This window comes from Cryptomeria japonica, chromosome 11, assembly GCF_030272615.1.
Source record: "Cryptomeria japonica chromosome 11, Sugi_1.0, whole genome shotgun sequence".
NCBI lineage: Eukaryota > Viridiplantae > Streptophyta > Pinopsida > Cupressales > Cupressaceae > Cryptomeria > Cryptomeria japonica.
This window is the reverse complement of record NC_081415.1, coordinates 41960152-41979157: the sequence shown is the minus strand read 5'-3', so window position 1 is coordinate 41979157 and position 19006 is coordinate 41960152.

The following is a 19006-nucleotide window of genomic DNA, read 5'->3' as shown; positions in this document are numbered from 1 at the left end:
TTTTAGCTCTTCTTGTTTCTCTTTCTCCACAAAGAAAATATCTCATTTATCTATCGTCTCTTCTAATATCTCATTAACTCTACTGGCCATTAGACTTACATGTCGGTAACCACTAAAAAATACTATTCTGTTATCTTTGCTGATCATCTCATCAATTTCCTAAATTGATTTAACAGGGTGAACAACTAGCAGTTTCTCAGTCTTTATTTTCTTGTCTAGTTCCATAATGGCTAACCTTTTAGCATCAAGCCACCTATATACGTCACTAGGTAAATTATCTACAACCTCTATCAAAACTTTCTTATAGATGCCGAGGTGTAAAATGACACTATTTTTTATGCTTTCCTTTTCCTCATTGGTAAATGTATCATACAACTTACTAACATTAGACAAGTTTCCATCATCTGTTATTTCATTCAATAGATTGTCAAGAGGAGGAATAACCTATTTTTCCTTTCTCTTTCTTGGTGTGATCTTTTTAGGTAGGGTCCTTACTGCCTATTGTTTCTACCTTGTTGTCCTGGTTTTCTTGGGAGGAGGAGAGGGTACCGGTGAAGGTTTTCTCTTCCTATCTACTCTTTTAAATTCAGCTGGGATTTCACTTTCTGATGAAGTTCCAACCGGTGAAAGGTGAGCTTTCGGTTGTAGACCTTCCAAATCACTTTCTTTGATACCAGTGATATTCATTACATTTTCCTTTATCTCTTTAACCTTCTTAGATGCACTCCTGATATATTTTTCTCTTCTCTTCCTCTTTCTTAGAGTTTGTACATCACTTTCTATTGATTGTGCATTTCCAAAAACTTTTTCTTCTGTTTCTCTAGGGGCTTCTAGTAAGGCTTTGGCATATGTTTCAATAGTGTTCACATCTGCCTCATATCCCATCTCTATCACCCAACCAGTTCTAGGAAGAAATGCTTCCATTAAGATCTCATCCTTCTTAATCACAAAATAAATTTCTTTCTGATGTTTGTCAACAATACTCTGTGGTAACCTTTCCCTAGTCTTCATTTTTTCTTTAAAGGCTTGGAAATACTCAGTTATTTTGTTGTCCTTATCAGTTCCCATGCCGGTGAAGATATCCAACAGTTGTTTCCCTACCAGTATGTCATAACCAAAGTCTTTTCTTCCTATACCGGGAACCTCTTTTGTAATATATAGCATTAGGCATACAAGAAGATTTCCAAATCTGAAAGTACCTTTCTTATCTCCTTTGATTTTCTTAAAATTATCAATCAATTCATCCTTCAACCATTTACATACATCTATTTTAGCATCATTGTTGACCATATCATATGCACTCTTGATACATAGACTGGAAACTTAGTTCAGTCAGTCAGCATGTGTAGTTTTGTATCCTAAAATCATGGTAATGAATCTAACATTTTCATATTTCACATCATTAACTCTTAGGGATCTGTTGTCATAGGTTGCACCAGTTAAAGTCATCACTATGTTGTTTGCGACTCTCTTGGTCTTATATGGCCTACTTCTAGTTGAAGGTAAGCCAGTCACAGCCTTAACTACTTCTCTAGTGATCTTATGGATAGAGTCTAACCAAAAGAATTCACCATGAACTCTGCTAAGCACAATCCTTACAACTTCCTTAGGAAATTCCAGAATGTCAAGGATTTCCACAAAACCTAGGGTTTTGATAACCTTATGCTCGAGTTTGACAGTTCCATTCTCATCATAGATAACATTCTTATACATTTTCATGATTTCATCTGAACCTAGTTCCTCAATTTGGAAATGTATGTAAATTCTTGCATCTTCTGCATATGCAACTCCTTTAGGGATTTTAGAAAATGCACCTAGGGTATCATCCTATTTTGCTACTTCAGGAATAATCTTGAATATGGGCCTAGGGCATTTAACCACTTCAATAACAGTAGGGTTTGCAATAAATTCAAGAGCAGAGGAGGAAGCCATTGATAAATACCTTAATCTTCCTTTTAGGTTTGGATGCTTGAAAGATCTATCTTTACTTCTCACTAAGGATGCCTTCACTCAGGTTTTTTGCGCTCTTAGGAAATTTGAATTCTCAGTGAGTGAAAAAGAGTGAAAAATACTGATTTATAATACCTTTTCCTTCAACAACCACAATAAATGTCTGACGGTTAAGTGAAACTTAACACATCTTTTAGTAAAGAAGAAGTTCATCTTCTCACCATAAACTGAGGGTAAACTTGCATGATTTTCAATTTGTTGCAATACCCCCAAAAGGTTTCTTTTCAGTTGAATGAAGAATCTCCTGCTGGTGGAGTGATACTTTGTTCTACTGATGAAGAAATAGTCTCATCAAGATTTTGATCTCTCTTTCTAATCCATTGTTTTGAAAATTCTTTCTTTACCTCATCAACCTTCTCTTTGCCTTTCAAGCTAGGTCCTTTGTTATTTGTCGATGAAGTCTTGCTTCTACAAAATTTTGCAATATGTCCGATCTTGTTACAAGCATAACAAGTCACATTGTTTTTCTGAATAGCCTTTCCATATCCTATGTCGGTTTATGTTCTGCATTGATTAGATAAGTGTCCAAATCTTCCACAAATATAGCATCTTACATTCATTTTGTAATTTTCTGAATTGTGACCAATTTTGTTGCATTTAGAACATTGACCGGTGGGTGCATTAGTATTCTAATAGTTTCTAGATGTACACTGATTTTCTCTATGACCATACTTGTTATAGTTAAAGCATTTCCCATTAAATTTTTAGGCATTAGGCTGTCTTACTGGTTTACTATGATCATGATTGTTTGCAGTACCAGAGCTTTCACCAACTTCAAATCCAAGTCCATTAGTGTCTCCATTAGGTTTCTGACTTTTCAGCATATCATCAAGTTCTTCTAAACTTTTCTTAAATTTCTCTTTGTGTTGATTTGCAGTAGCCAACTCATTTTCCAAAAAATTCTTTTGTCTCACAAGTTTAGTTTTATCATATTCCATGTGAATCAGAACTGTCTTCAACATATCATTTTCATGACTGAGTCTTAGATTTTCATTTCTAGCGTCATTGAGTCTCCTAGTCAAGTCATCTTCATTCTTCTTTCTGTCTTCAATGTCTTTACAAAATCTCATAGTCATGTCTTGCATCTCATTCCTCAAAGGTCATGTTTTCTTAGCTCATCTTGCTTACAAGATCATTAAGACTTTCCTTTTCATCATCATCATTATGTATCTTCTCATGAAGTTCTCTTATTTTGTTTCTATCAATAGTAAGATTCCCCTGAAGTCCTTGAATGAATTCCTGTGTAGTCTTCAAGTCATCTTCAAGTTTGATATTCTTCAACCTTTCTACATCAAAGTCTGCAAGAGTTGTTTCCAATTGCTTTCTCAAGTTTTCCATCTCTACCAGTGTCAGGATCTCCCTCAAGTTGTTTGACTTTTGAAAATAGAGGACCAGGCTCTGATACCAATTGTTAGGATTCCCAAAGATGCTAAGAAGGGAGGGGGAGGTGAATCAATATCTAACCGGTTAACATATTTTTTGACCTTATTAAATATTTTTCATTCCAAAACAATATACTGGGAAACAAGAATTAATGCAGTAAATAAGAACAGTAAAGACAACATAGAAAGCACACCATAACACAAGATGTTTAACGAGGAAACCTAGTGTGGGAAAAACCTTGGTGGGATTTGTGACCCACAATATTCACTCAATGGCCAATGAATGGATATTAGTTACAAGAGGGGCCTGCACATGTAGGAAGGCCAACTACCTAAAGCTCACTGCTTAATTACACAAGGAAGTCTCACTGACTTACAAAATGGATTATGAAAATCCAATATATTGTACTATGACAAAAAAACATTTGCAATGCAAGATTCAGTACTAGTGTAAGCTCGTACAACAACCATAAACCCTTCTACAAAATCTGCCTTAATATTCACTCTACATATCCATCATATTTTTCCTCTATGTTGTCACACAAAATGATCTACAAGATCTCATACTTATATATGAGTCTTATTACAATATTGCATGTCAGCTTACAAAAAGATATTACAATTAAATACAAAATACAATATTCAAAATGTTGTCGGCTAGGATGCCAGTAAACATTATTGTCGTTGTCAGTGAACTATCTACCAATGTAGAGTCTGGCGGTGTCGATGCCTGTTGGTGCCATAAGATTGCAAGGTTGACATCAATGATAATACCTTCAATCACCTACAATTCTCATTAGAGTGTGTAATGCCAATAGTGTGTTTCCCTTGGAAGTTCTTGACATATTATATTGTTTTAGTTCTTAGACTGAATGTAGATATTAGACACCAAGTAGGTGGACATCCACAACCCAGTGTAGCTACAACCATCGATCATCAGTACTATATACCATCTTCCTCATCAAAACATAGCAAGACAAACTCAACATTTTTCCAACAATCTCCACAATATTAATGACCCTACATTAGCAACAACAATGACCACACAATCAACTGTCCGAACAACATCAATGACAATATATATTGCTAAAAGAAACTCATAAAGTTAGTAAGGTGAGTTGGTGACCTTCTCAATAACATGGAATTTACAATTGCACATATTTACACAGAGGCTAATCGTACAGTTGACACACTACCTAATATTGGTGTGATGTTGGATGTTATGGAGTTTTTTTTGATGGATTCTAATACATGTGATGATCTTCATCATATCATGACTATCAATGATTGGCCTTTCAGTGAGGGTTTTATATCAGATGATTTCTTGTGGCATTTTTGGCAACCTTTTGTTCATACTCTAATATTTTGTTCTAGATAGGAATTGGTTTTAGTACTCAGATAACTTAGTGTTTCGAAATGCTTTGAAGATGTTGGCAAGCTCAACAATTGATGCCCCACTTATCATTTTGGGGATTGTCTAGGTTTGTTTTTACTATTGGGAGACACTATGATGGCAAGATTGGTTTCAAATGTTGGCCAAAGAAGAGGATTTTTTCAAAAGGAAACTTAAGGAATCTATTAGTATCAACAATCATCCCTCTAACCTCAATCATGATGAAGGGTGGAGTCTCACTCTTGCCTAGCAACCATTGTTATTCAACCTTAAGCATTGTCATTTCCTATTGTGATCCCTCTCCCTTGTGTTCATTTCTCTGGATTGGTTTCTTCCCTTGTTTCTCCTTCCTCTCTCCCTTTCTTGTGGGCATTCTCCTTAACTTATCTAGCTTCTTTTGGTTCTTCTTTTTTTTTTTCTTTCTTTTTGTGTCTTTCTCTTTAAGGTGTGTCTTTTATTTGTGTCTTTGGGGTTCTTTGTATCCTTTCTTGTGCTCCACTCTCTTGTTTCTATTATTTTTCTTTTATTTCCTTTTTACCATTTATTTATTTTCTTTGGTTCCACCTTGTCTTGTTTTCTCTCTTATTTTTCTTTTTCCTTATTTTATCTTTTTCCTTTTGTTGACCTTTATTGGTTTTTACCCTTTACACTAAGTTTTAGCTTTTCCTTGTTTTCTCCTTCACTCCCCTTCTCTTACTTCGTTAGCCTCGTTTGTTTTCCTTGTAATGTGGCCCATTGTTTGTTCTTTTCTATCCTCCATAGTCTTTTTTTCCTTTGGTTAATGCTTCCTTTTATTATAGTTTCTCTTAATATACTTTTTCCCCTTTTTTTAATTTTGTTTTTACTCTTCTTTTTTTCTAGGTTGGTTATTAATTTGTTAATTGTTTTAAGTCAATAATTTGTTGGGTCAATAAATTATCGATTTATTGTTTTGTTTTGCTTTTTATCGGTAATTGGTTGAAGCTTGAATAGCTTTTGACTGGAGCTATGAACCAGTGGGGACATAGTAGCGGGGGCCATCCCCATTACATATCTTTAAATTTTTATTTTTATTATGTTTGATTAGGTTGACCCCAAGACCTTCCCCATCCTATGGAAGGCCAAGAGTCACAACTTAGAAGTCCACTTCAGATGTCCCTATTGGGAATTGAACTTGGGTCTCCATAGTGAGAACCCAGTGTTTTAACCAGTTAAGCTCAACCCCTTGGACTTAGAGTGGATTGGTAATTGGCCAAAGCCTGAATAGATTTTGACTAGAGCTATGAACCAGTGGGGACATAGTAGGGGGGCCCATCCCCATTACATATCCTTGAATTATTATTATTATTATTATTATTATTATTATTATTATTATTATTATTATTATTATTATTATTATTATTATTATTATTATTATTATTATGTTTGATTAGATTGACCCCAAGACCTTCCTCATCCTATGGAAGGCCAAGAGTCACATCTTAGAATTCCACTTCAGATGTCCCTATTGGGAATTGAACTTGGGTCTCCACAGTGAGAACCCAGTGTTTTAACTAGTTAAGCTCAACTCCTTGGACAATTATCGATTTATTGTTAATTTTAATGTTTTGTCTTATTTTTGTCTTTTTTATTGTTTCTTTTCAATTATTTATTTATTGTATGAAGAATAATTCATCATTATTATTTTTTGGTTCTTTCATTCTTTTCATCTTTATTTATTGGTAAAACACGTTTTGAGAGGACCCAAAATCTAGTATAGGTGGAATTTATGGGGATCCAAAACACACAAATAGAGCATTACTACAACTAGATAAGACATAGAAAAATAGTAGCCAACTAGCAACCCACCACTAGAAAATAATAATCAAAGATATGGCTGAAACACCAATAAGGCCAAGGCCATCAAACAAGAGACCCCAAATATACATAAATAGAGGGTTTTTTTAGGCTCCAATAACATAAAGAGATAAAGGTTTTGTAAGGCTCCCATAACTTGAAACATGGGTTTTAGCAATGCACCCAAAACCTTTTCACAAAGGATTTAACCTTGAAACCCAAAAACAACTTCCACCAATTAGTGAAAGCGTCCAAAAAGCAAAAATCCACCTTGCTTGAAAAAATCCTCTCCACCCCAATAGAAGATGAACCCACCTTAATAGGATCAATTAAGGAAGAAACCATGGAAAGGAGATACTTCATCTAAACTTGAAACATGGGTTTTGGCAAGGCTTCCATAACCTTTATGACAAACAATTTAACCATGAAACCTAAAAAGCCTCTTGCACAAATAAGTAAAAGCCTCCAAGAAACTTAAGTCCACCTCTGCTAATGAACTCCTACACCTTAATAGGACTAGAAAAGAGAGAATCCACAAAAAGGAGAGACATCACCCAAACCAATCACAGAGATGAGCATCCAAAGTAGAGACCAGCCACCAACACATAGCTTCCAACCTCTCCCCCATGGCATATCACCACCTCCATAGGGAATGCCACCACCTCTATAGGAATACCAAAAGTGGAAAAAAATAACATAAGGAGCCAACCCCAGACTAAAGCCATAAAAAAAAGCCCCATCATAAAGAGAGAAGACTCCCACTCTAAAGGAAATAACTGAAGAAGAAACAAGGGCCTTGCAACAACACCCACGAGGCCCCAAAATAAACCAAGACAGTACCAAAAATAGAGAGAGCCTAATGAAAAAGATAGAGTGAAGGGACCACATAGGCCCTAGGAGACAAAACCCACAGAAAAATAGGGGACAAAAGATAGGCCAAGTTGAAGAACACCTTACCCCTCCAAAAGACAAAGTGAGATCTCCAACTGATACTAGAAACAAAGGGTAGGTAGAAAAAAAGCACAACGAGGAGCTCCTGTGAAATGCATAAAGCTAGGGAAAAGACCTCAAACCACCCCACAACCTTCAGAATTGAAAGAGCTCCACCAAAAAATGTGTGCATAGTAGGAAAAGAACAACTCACAAATGTAGGGAATAGATGATAAATAATGATGAACTACTAAGGTCCTAACTGGTACTGAGAGGGGGGGGTGAATCAATACACAAAAAAATGCTTCAACACTTTGTCATATCAAAACACAACTGACCAGTTGTCATCACTACTGAACTTAACCATAGCTATACCGGTTAAACAAAAATACTTCAGAAAACATTCAATAAATCTCAAACCTTGACAACTACTTCACTGATATAATCATGCATGAGTTGTACCAATAATACCACAACCATTTAACAATGCATGTATATCTTACTTAATCAAAACCACACAATCATCACATGAAAATCTCACAACCCATAACACACTAATTTTTGACATGGAAACCCAAATGGGAAAAACCACAGTGGGAATAAATACCCAGAAGCTATTTGTGAACTCTTTTGAAGTCTGCTCTATTAGGAACCTAGTCCGGTTAAAGACTTTACAATAAATGTCCTATTAGGAACCGATCCTATTAGGGATCGCCCGATTAAGGGATGGCTATATACCTTATTAAAGTTTGAAACCCTCTTTGGAGTTACCTCGCTAGAGAATTTAAATAACTCAATAACCTTGAGCCACCTGGTTAGAGGATTTACAACAAAGCCTTTTAAAGCTACCCAGTCAAGGGATTTACCTTCTATTGAAATGGCTAGAAGACAATAGGTAAAACACCAATCTGATAACAACACTTCTTCCTAAGGTAGATCCTTTTGAGTTCCTCTCTTTTGCAATCATAGTCTACAAATTCCTCACTTTGGTTTGGCAAGTATCAAATCTCTAACACACAGAAACAAATACAACTTTTGCCAACCACTGCAATAACAAAACTCATTGACCTTATAGACAACAACTAGGCTGGTAATATAAACCCTAAACCCTAAATATTTCAAGTTTACACTTACAGTCGGTCCAATCCTGACTGTCCAAACACACTACATAGAATGAAATGATCTAAAACAGATCTCAAGACATTCTACATTGTCCAATCTTCACCGCATCTGAAAATAAATAACCCATCATGCGTTGTTCACACACCACTAAGAAAAATACTCATTCCTGAGGTAGGCATTCACTGTTCACGCGCAAGAACCACAAAGAAATCCTTCATGTGTACATAGCTGACATGGTATATCGATCCTTATCCTTATTCCCTAACTAATTGGTCACAAAACATCATCGGTTGTACCGCACAAGCCAAACGGGTAACCCTAGAGCTAAAATGAGACTACCAACCAGTAGTCACACGTAATGAACCCCGACACCAGTCCACTCCATCCTAGTTGACCATAACCACTTCCGATCTTCATACCGGTTCATACTGGTTTACCTATTTGAGCACTTATTGGCATCAATGACAACATACATTATCACCACTTCATCATATGCCGACAATCTCCCCCTTTGGCATTGATGGCAATACTCAGTGTATCATTGGTCAATATCTGCACCAATCTCAATAACATATACCAGTTCAACTTAAAAGATCACCACCACCACCTGGACTGGTCAGTGTGCACTTTGTTAAATCACTTCTCACACCACTTATTTCATCTCCCCTTTGCATATTGACTTCTCTCCCTTTGACAACAATGCGAAAGTGGAGGCACAAGCTTTCGGGCTCCACTATGTTGCTCCCCCTATGGAGTAGCATCCTTTAACACATCAATCCTGTAAGATCTAACATGATAGTACCTGACTGATGTGGAGTACACATCTTCATTTACTTCATGAAGGGTCAGAGCCCCTAATGCACCTCTCAAATAGGTAAATGTAGTCTTCGGTAAGGGCTTAGTGAATATGTCTACTAGCTACTCCTTACTAGAAACATGTTCTAACACAACCTCTTTACTATGAACCATTTCTCTCAAGAAATGATACTTAAGTTCAATATGATTAGTCCTAGCATGCAATACCAAATTTTTGGAAATATCTATTGCATTGGTATTATCACAAAATATACTCACCAGTTCAGATATAATCACTTTGAATCCATTTAGTACATGCTTCATCTAGATTGTCTGAGTGCAGTTCATAAATGCTACCATATACTCTGCTTCAGCTACAGAATGGGAAATGTAACTCTGCTTCTTTCTCGTCCACGAGACTAGTCTTCCACCAAGGAAGAACACTCAACCAGTTGTGCTCTTCTGGTCATCCACATTACCTACCCAATCTGCATTAGTAAACACTTTGAGATCAAAGTCACCATTGTATGGATACAACAATCCATAATCAATTTTCCCTTTCAGGTATCTAAGAATCCTCTTTACCACTACCAAGTGAGATTCTCTTGGACTCTTCTGAAAATGGGCCACTATTCCCACTACATGAGCAATATCTGGTTTGTTGTGCACCACATAGTGCAACTTACCGATCAGTGACTGGTACTCCTTCTCATTCACCAACACTGTATCATCCCCCTTTGTTAGTTTTCAGTCGGTCACCATCAGCGTTCCAACCGGTTTTCTCTCATACATGCCAAACGTCTTCAATACCTCTTTGATATACTTGGACTGGGTAATGAAGATACCCTCTTTCATCTATTGAATCTATAGACCAATGAAAAAATTTATCTCTCCAATCAGAGACATCTCAAACTCCTTCATCTCATCTGTAAATGCATGACTCATATCATTATCTCCACCGAAGATTATATCATCTAGAAATACTTCACATATTAGAATCTGACCACCTTCAAATTTCAGCTAGATGTTGTTGTCCTCACTTGTTCTCTGAAATCCTATCTTCACAAGATGAGAGTGTAACCATTTGTACCATGCCCTTGGTGTCTGTTTCAATCCATATATGGCCTTGTGTAATCTGCACACCATGTCACTATCTTCTAACAAAGCAAACCCATATGGTTGCTCAATATACACTTCTTCCTCCAGGATTCCATTCAAGAAGGCATGCTTCACATCCATCTGTTATACCTTAAATCCCTTGAATTCTGCAAATGCAAGTAGCATTCAAACACCTTCTAGTCTACCCACTGGGGAAAACATTTATCCATAGTATTCTCCTTCTTCCTAAGAATATCCCTTACATACAAGTCTTTCCTTATTCCTTACCACTAAGCCTTCTTCATTCATCTTATTCGTGAAGACCCATTTGGTACCTATGACATTCTTGTGTTCCGGTCTGGGTACCAAGGACCATATTGCATTCTTCTCTATTTGGTCCAACTCCTTTTTCATTACCTTTATCCATTCTTCATCGATAAGTGCCTCTCTAGCGGTCTTAAGCTCAAATTATGAAATCATGCAAGAATTTTCTTTCACCTTTCTCCTTTTAAGTATTCCTACATCTTTTTCTCCTATGATCTACTTCAGATCATGATGTAGTCTTGTATACCTAGGAATGACTGTAGCTAGTTCCACTTGCTTTTCCTCTTCTTTTTCTGCTTCATCTTCATCTTCACCCACTAAGGCTTCTACCGGTATAGAAACACTGAGGTCTTTCCAGTGTTTGCCACTTGCTTCTTTCTTAACCGGTTCCCAGAAGGCTAAACCCTATTCATCTTCCATTTGCTTGTTGTCAGTTTCCTCAGGCGTCTCAGGGGATTCATCAACCCTGACATTGATACTCTCAACAATATTCTGAGTCTTGTTATTATAGCACTTGAGAGCTTTACTTTTAGTGGAATATCCCAAAAATATTCCTTCATCACACTTAGCATCAAACTTGCTCAGGTGGTCACCCCTCCTAATATAGAATTTACTCCCAAACACTTTGAAATAACTCACATTGGGAGTTCTCCCATTTCAGTACTCATAGGGGGTTTTGTCTTTACCTTTCTTAATGAGTACCCAGTTCATGGAATAGACTGTAGTGCTCACTGCTTCTCTCCAAAATGTGTGAGTGACATTTCCTTGGATCAACATCGTTTTGTCCGCTTCAACCACAGTCCTATTGTTTCTTTCTGCAATGTCATTCTATTGTGGTGCCCTTGGGGCAAACAATTGCCTCTTAATCCCATTCTCCTGACACTACTTATTGAATTCCTTAGAAGTGAATTCACTTCCCTGATCGGTCCTTAGGCATTTTATCCTTCTACCACTCTCCTTCTCCACCAATGCCCTAAAGGCTTTGAACTTTCGAAATGCCTCAAATTTGTCTTTCAAGATTGTGACCCACATCATTCTTGAGCAATCATAGGTAAGAATCATGAAGTGCCGATCTCCCTGAATATTTCTAGTTTTCATCGAACCACACAGATTAGTGTGCACTAGATCAAGTAATTTCTCCACAGAAAAAGAGTTACCTTTTAATGTTGAGGAAGACATCTTCCCAACTTGGCATTCTCTGCACAAGGCATTCTCCAGTTTGTTCAGCAAAGGCAATCCTCTTACTGCCTTGATCTTACTAGCCTTTACAATATTGTCAAAACTTATATGACAAAGTCTCCTATTCCATATCCAACTGTCATCAAATTTTACCATCAGACACTGACTAATCTTAGCATTCAGCTGAAACTGGTTTCCTCTGGTCTTCTTACCAGTGGCAATAAGTTCACCACTTTTTTCCAATTATTCTATAGACTCTACCTTTGATTTCCAATATGAGTCCTTTGTCGTTCAGTTGAGTAACACTCAAAAGATTATGCTTAAGGACCTCCACCCAGTAGACATCATCCACACTTCTCTTTCCATTTAGTGAGATGGATCCTTTTCCTGTCACCATGCAAGGTGCATCACTGCCAAACCAGACAACACCACCATCATATTCTTCAAGATAGAGAAAATTTCTCCAGTCACCAGTTACATGGTGAGAAAACCTGCTATCAATGATCCACTCGTTAGAGTTGTCAATATGTGAGACAAGGGCTTTCTGGTTAGACAACTCTTCCTTGACAACCACAAACATTATGTCCTCATTCTCTTCATCCTTAGATTCCTCATCGGTAACACTTCCATCCATAGCAATAAGACAATTTCTCCTACCTATTCCTTTATACTTCATAAACCTCTCCAATTTATCCTTATTGTCATTATTAGGATAGTTAACAACTATATGTCCTATCTTATTGCAGGATAAACACTTCAGAGGAAGCTTACCTCTGTATTTTCTGGTGCCTTTTGGAAGTCTCTTAGGAAGACAAGCTTCAAACTCCATCAGAATCTCCTCATCAACCATATCTCTTCTTGGCCTAGATTAATAACTAGTACTGACCTCTTTTCCTTTCCTAGTCGGTGTGGAGGAAGAAGATGCCCTAAAGGATGACTCAGTCTTCTGAACACTACCGTCATAGCCATTCAAGTCATATGTGGTCAACTTTGCAATAATAGAGTCTAAAGATACCTTGGTTTTGTCGATAGACCTTAGCTCTTGAATAGCAGCAACCCTAATTGCATAGACTGGTAAAAGTGATCTCAGAAATTTACTGACAATAGTGGCATCATCAATTGTTCCACTAGTGCTCTTTATCTCTTGAACCATTATCTTGATTCTTATGCCATACTGCTGAATCATCTCTCCTTCAACCATCCTCATATCTTCAAACTTTCCTCTAAGGCTTTCTTCCTTAGCCTGCTTAACATGTTCATCGCCAGCATAAATGGATCCCAGTTTGTCCCATTGATCGGACAAGCTTCTAATAAGGGCTTCCATGACTTGAGCATTTTCTTGTATCTCTCTTTTTTTATCATCGGTTAGAGTGCCAGAGGGGATTAAATAGGCATTCTCAACATATTTCCACCGTTGTGCACCCAAACTCTTGATATACATCTTCATCTTGACCTTCCATATTTTAAAGTTGTCCCTATTGAACTTAGGACCTTCCCTCTTCATCATTAAAACAAGATATTTTGCCTCAAGCAGTTAAGCTTATTTCACTGAGGATGTGGATGTTCTTTGATACCAATTGATGAATAATGATGAACTACTAAGGTCCTAACCAGTACTAAGAGGGGGGGGGGTTTTATTAGTACACAAAAAAATTTTCTTCAACACTTTGTCATATCAAAACATAACTAACCGGTTGTCATCACCACTGAACCTAACCATAGCTATACCGGTTAAACAAAAATACTTCAAACAACATTCAATAGATCTCAAACCTTGATAACTACTTCACTGATATAATCATACATGAGTTGTACCAATAATACCACAATCGTTTAATAATGCATGCATATCTAACTTAATCAAAACCACACAATCATCAAATGAAAACCTCACAGCCCATAACACATAAATTTTTCACATGGAAACCCAAATGGGAAAACCATGGTGGGACTGAATACCCACAAGCTGTTTGTGAACTCTTTTGAAGTCTTCTCTATTAGGAGCCTAGTCCGGTGAGAGACTTTACAATAAAGAGCCTGTTAGGAACCGATCCTATTAGGTATCACCCGATTAAGGGATGGCTATATACCCTGTTAAAGGTTGAAACCCTGTTAGAAGTTACCTCACTAGAGGATTTAAATAACTCAATAACCTTGAGCCACCTAGTTAGAGGATTTACAACAAAGCCTGTTAAAGCTACCCATTCAAGGGATTTACCTTTTGTTGAAATGGTTAGAAGACAATAGGTAAAACACCGATCTGATAACAACACTTCTTGCTAAGGTAGATCCTTTTCAGTTCCTCTCTTCTGCAATCACACTCTGCAGATTCCTCGCTCTGGCTTGACAAGTATGAAATCTCCAACACGTAGACACAAATCAACTTTTGCCAACCACTACAATCACAAAACTCATCGACCTTATAGACAACAACTAGGTTAGTAGCATAAACCCTAAACCCTAAATATTTCAAGTTTACACTTACAGGCAGTCCAATCCTGACCATCCAAACACAATACATAGAATGAAATGATCCAAAATAGATCTCAAGACATTATGCATCGTCCAATCTTCACTGCATCTGAAAATCAATATCCCATCACGCGTTGTTCACACATCACTAAGAAAAACACTCATTCTCGAGATAGGCATTCAATCTTCATGCGCAAGAACCACAAATAAACCCTTCACGTGCACACAACTGATGTGGTATATCGTTCCTTATCCTTATTCCTTAACTAACTGGTCACAAAACATCATCGATTGCACTGCACAAGACAAACCGGTAACCCTAGAGCTGAATTGAGACTACCAACTGATAGTCACACATAGTGAACCCCAACACCGGTCCACTCTATCCCGGTTGACCATAACCGCTTCCTATCTTCATACTGGTTCATACCGGTTCACCTTCTTGAGCACTTCTTAACATCAATGACAACATACATTATCACCGCTTCATCATATGCCAACAATAGAGAGTCCAACACACATGAAACAACAAGAGTAGTGTTGAGAGAAAGGGAAGGGACCAAAGTAAGACAACCCCCAAAGAAAGTAAATAAGAACCAACACAAAAATGGACCATCATCATTTGCATCAGGATCCCCTTCATTGTTTGTGCCCTTTTTTATCATTTGTCTTTTTTCTTCTTTTTTTTTTAATTTTTGGGACCTTGTACCAAATCCCCTCTCCCCACTTCTATTTAGGTCTGGTCTAGTTTACAACTCATCATTTTATGTCTCTTAACTCTCTTTTATCATGTTGCTGGATCACAAAGTGTGATTTGAAATGCTAATTCAAAAAATTTCACACAATCTAACCGAGAAATATATAATTATATCAAGGTTGGTTATATTATTCTCATTCCTTATGCTTAGTGCAAGAGTGTTTTTAGTGTGAACTGCCAATGTCTAGATGAATCTATGCAAGAACAAATTATGAGACTTTTTGAGATGATGGTTTAATGTATCAAGATTTCTTTTCCAACATTGTTTAGGTAATACGTCAGCAAACTTGGGAAGTGGTGGTCATCAAACATGTCCAGGATGCTATGGTACAACTGATTCTAGAGGAGATCAATGAATTAGAAGTTCATTCTTCATTCAACCTCATTGTCAAGATGTTGAACATTGTGACAACCAAGAGAAAACTGATTGTGGCTTAGGCGTTGCAATAAGAAGGGTTGGAGAGGAAGTTACTAGGAACCTTTGGTAGATTCATTGCACAAAATGCATATTTGTTCTCTCCTATCTAAATTGATATTATTTAAAAGTTTGCCTCTAGCATGATGTACTTGATGTAGCTGTGATACTCATAGTTTTGAGCTCAATTGTGGTTAAGTGATTTTGTTTGATTTCAATATAACGAGAGTTGTCCCCTTTGGCAATACCTACCAATATATATTAATTTGTAAATAAGATTAATAATTAGATATATGATTATTATTGTTTTTAGATTAGATTATATAAAATATTTTGGATCACATATTGATTAGATTCATGATTAAGATGATAAATTATTACATAATATTTTTTATTAAGTATTCATTAAATACATTACAAGGCTTGGTACATCTCTAGGGATTAGTCTGGCTTCAACTCGCCTCAAATGGGTGCCAAGCTCGGTCGCTCTCCACTACCAAATAAAAGTTCTATACGAGGCAACCCCTGAAATGAAATGACATGAGCATGTTCATCAAAATATTAGTATTTAACAATAAACATAAAATTTCTAAAATAAACATTGCACAAAATTTATGTCTTCTTCAACAAAATAAAACAACTTTTAAATAAATAAATTCTACAAATTAATATATCTCTACTTTTTTAAATAGATATATTTAAAATATTATATTAATTTAATATATTATATAAAATAATTATTTTATATTCAACTTATTTTTTATTATCTAAGATACCATTCTTATGTTAAGTAATAAACAATAAAATACCATTATTGTCATTATTACATATCTCCATATACAAGATAAAGCTCTTGATTTAATCGGAAAGGAAATACAAAAATAAGAATGGTCGGACGCATACGTTAGCCACCATCAATCAGATGCGTATCCTGCGTTTATAACGATGAAGAATACAAATGGCGGATCAAATCATATGCGTATCCTGCTTTTATATCGATGAAGAATACAAATTAACAAATGGCGGATCAAATCATTGTTAAAATTTTGTTACGTTCAATGAACAAGAATTGTATGATGCCTACGTATTTAAGTGGCATCTTGCATGCAAATTACTGAATCCAAGCAAAAGAAAGAATGGCAGATTTGAAATTTGCTCTACTGTTAGTGTTGATCTTGTGTGTAAGTGCGAGTGGGCAGAAATACTGTCCAGACCTCCCTAAATGCCTGACCGATTATGATTGTCCTTATGGAGATTATGGCACTATCTGCTGTAATATTAATAGCTGTGGCCTTGGAATTGGATTTTGCGCACCTGGGTGTGATTATAAGTAGATTGTGTAGCCTTCATCTTCCTTATGGATTGGGTGTGATTAGATTAGATTGCTTTTCTTTCAAATAAATAAGAGATATGTATAAGTTTCTATTGTCTTTGAGGTACTTAATTTCTGATGTAATGTTTCTTAGTTGAATATGAAATGTTGTTATGTTCATTTGGCCATTAATTGATTTTGTATATTGATTTGGAGCTACTAGCTCACAAATGGGGGACATCATCCCCATCCCACATTGGATCAGTGAGGCACAAGCATGCGATCACAATGGTCCAATGAGAGTTTGAACCTTGGTGGTCACAACAACCCCACCACTTAACCAACACACTATGGGCAGAATACCAATTGTTTTTGTATTTTCATAATATATTATAACTTTAATTATTATTCAGTTTATTAATTAAATAATTATTAAGATTTTATTTTTTTGATATATGAAAGTGTAACCAAAATGGGGGTCACTATTGAGTACTAAATAATTATTAAGAATTAGTATTGATAAGTATTTCATAATAGTCATAGTTGACAAAATGTCTATAATTAGTCTATAATAGTGATCATTTTTTTGTCAATTCACACTCAAAGCTTAATGTATTATGTATAAAGGCAAACCACTTTTGTTTTTAAAGAGTATTTTTAGTAGTAGTTCTAAAATGTCACTAAGAAACACTATTTATCTCTCACCTAAAATAACTTAATTAGCTTTTATAAATATATTTAGTAAAATAAAATAATGCTTAAATAAATAAAATAGTTCTTCGAGTTAAAATAAATAATTCTTATATTAAAAAATTTCAAAACTAATATATCTTAGTATTTTTAAATAGATGTATTTAAAATATCTTTATTATCTTTTTTCCAATGAATAAGTCTTATTTGAATTTTTAATAAATTTAAAAATTATAATACAATATTCATTAAAAATTACGCAATAAAAAGGCACCCCCAAAGTCAAGGCTTGACCAATTCCAAACAATAAAAAGGGTCAAGCACATGATGGATAGTTGGGCAATTTGAAGTTGGAATTCAAGTCACTACACGACAAGCATTTTATTCAATTTATTCACTTCCCAGTATTCAATGAACCCGAATGGATCCATTACATTCTAAGCCGAATCCATGATGAATTCATGTGGATGGATTGACCTCATAAGATCACCAAGTAAGCCATTGACGTAGTTACCTATTTAAGTGTAACCGGTGAGGTCCCTGGATTAAGGAAAATACAAAATACAACTGTAACAAAGATTACTGGACCTCAGTTTGGTAGTCGATCGTTGACTATCAATGATATCATTGAGCACAATATTATATTTACCTTGAGGGTGATTGGATATAAGGTATATCAATCAAGCAGGCACAATTCTATATCCAACATGGCTATATTTGTAGCTTATGAGATGATGAAGGAAGGCAAGAGGTATGATCTCTATTCAGTACTTCTTCGTGAGTTATCATGCAGCCTAAAGAAGATTAAGCGAGACAAGAAACATGTATTCAAGTTTGGTTCCTTGGTTGTTTGCTTGGCTCTATATTTCCTAAATGAGATCCCCGGTATTGGGAAGATTTAGTGGGGATATGATAAATCATTGGCAGTTTAGATCATGGAAGGATTGCAAGGATTAGGTCATATTGTTGCTCTGAAATCCACCTTGTGGGGATACTTCAAATCCTTCCAGGCATCAATGAACAATAGAGAAAGGATACCTAAATAAATTGGAGAGAAGTATGAGAAGACTATCTACTTCATGGTCAACAAGGACCCATGTCATATGGAGGCAGTTGAGCCAAGAACTATTGGGATCATGCCCATGGAGTATGAGGTGGATGTTGTCACATTTGATGCATATGCTCAACATTTTTTGAGTCAATAGGTAGATGACAAGGATGAGAGGAGAGGCACTTTTCGAGAAAAAGACCTTAATTTACACAAAAAGTTTCCTAGACATACTAGGAAGGGGAAAGTGAGGAAAGAGGTAGA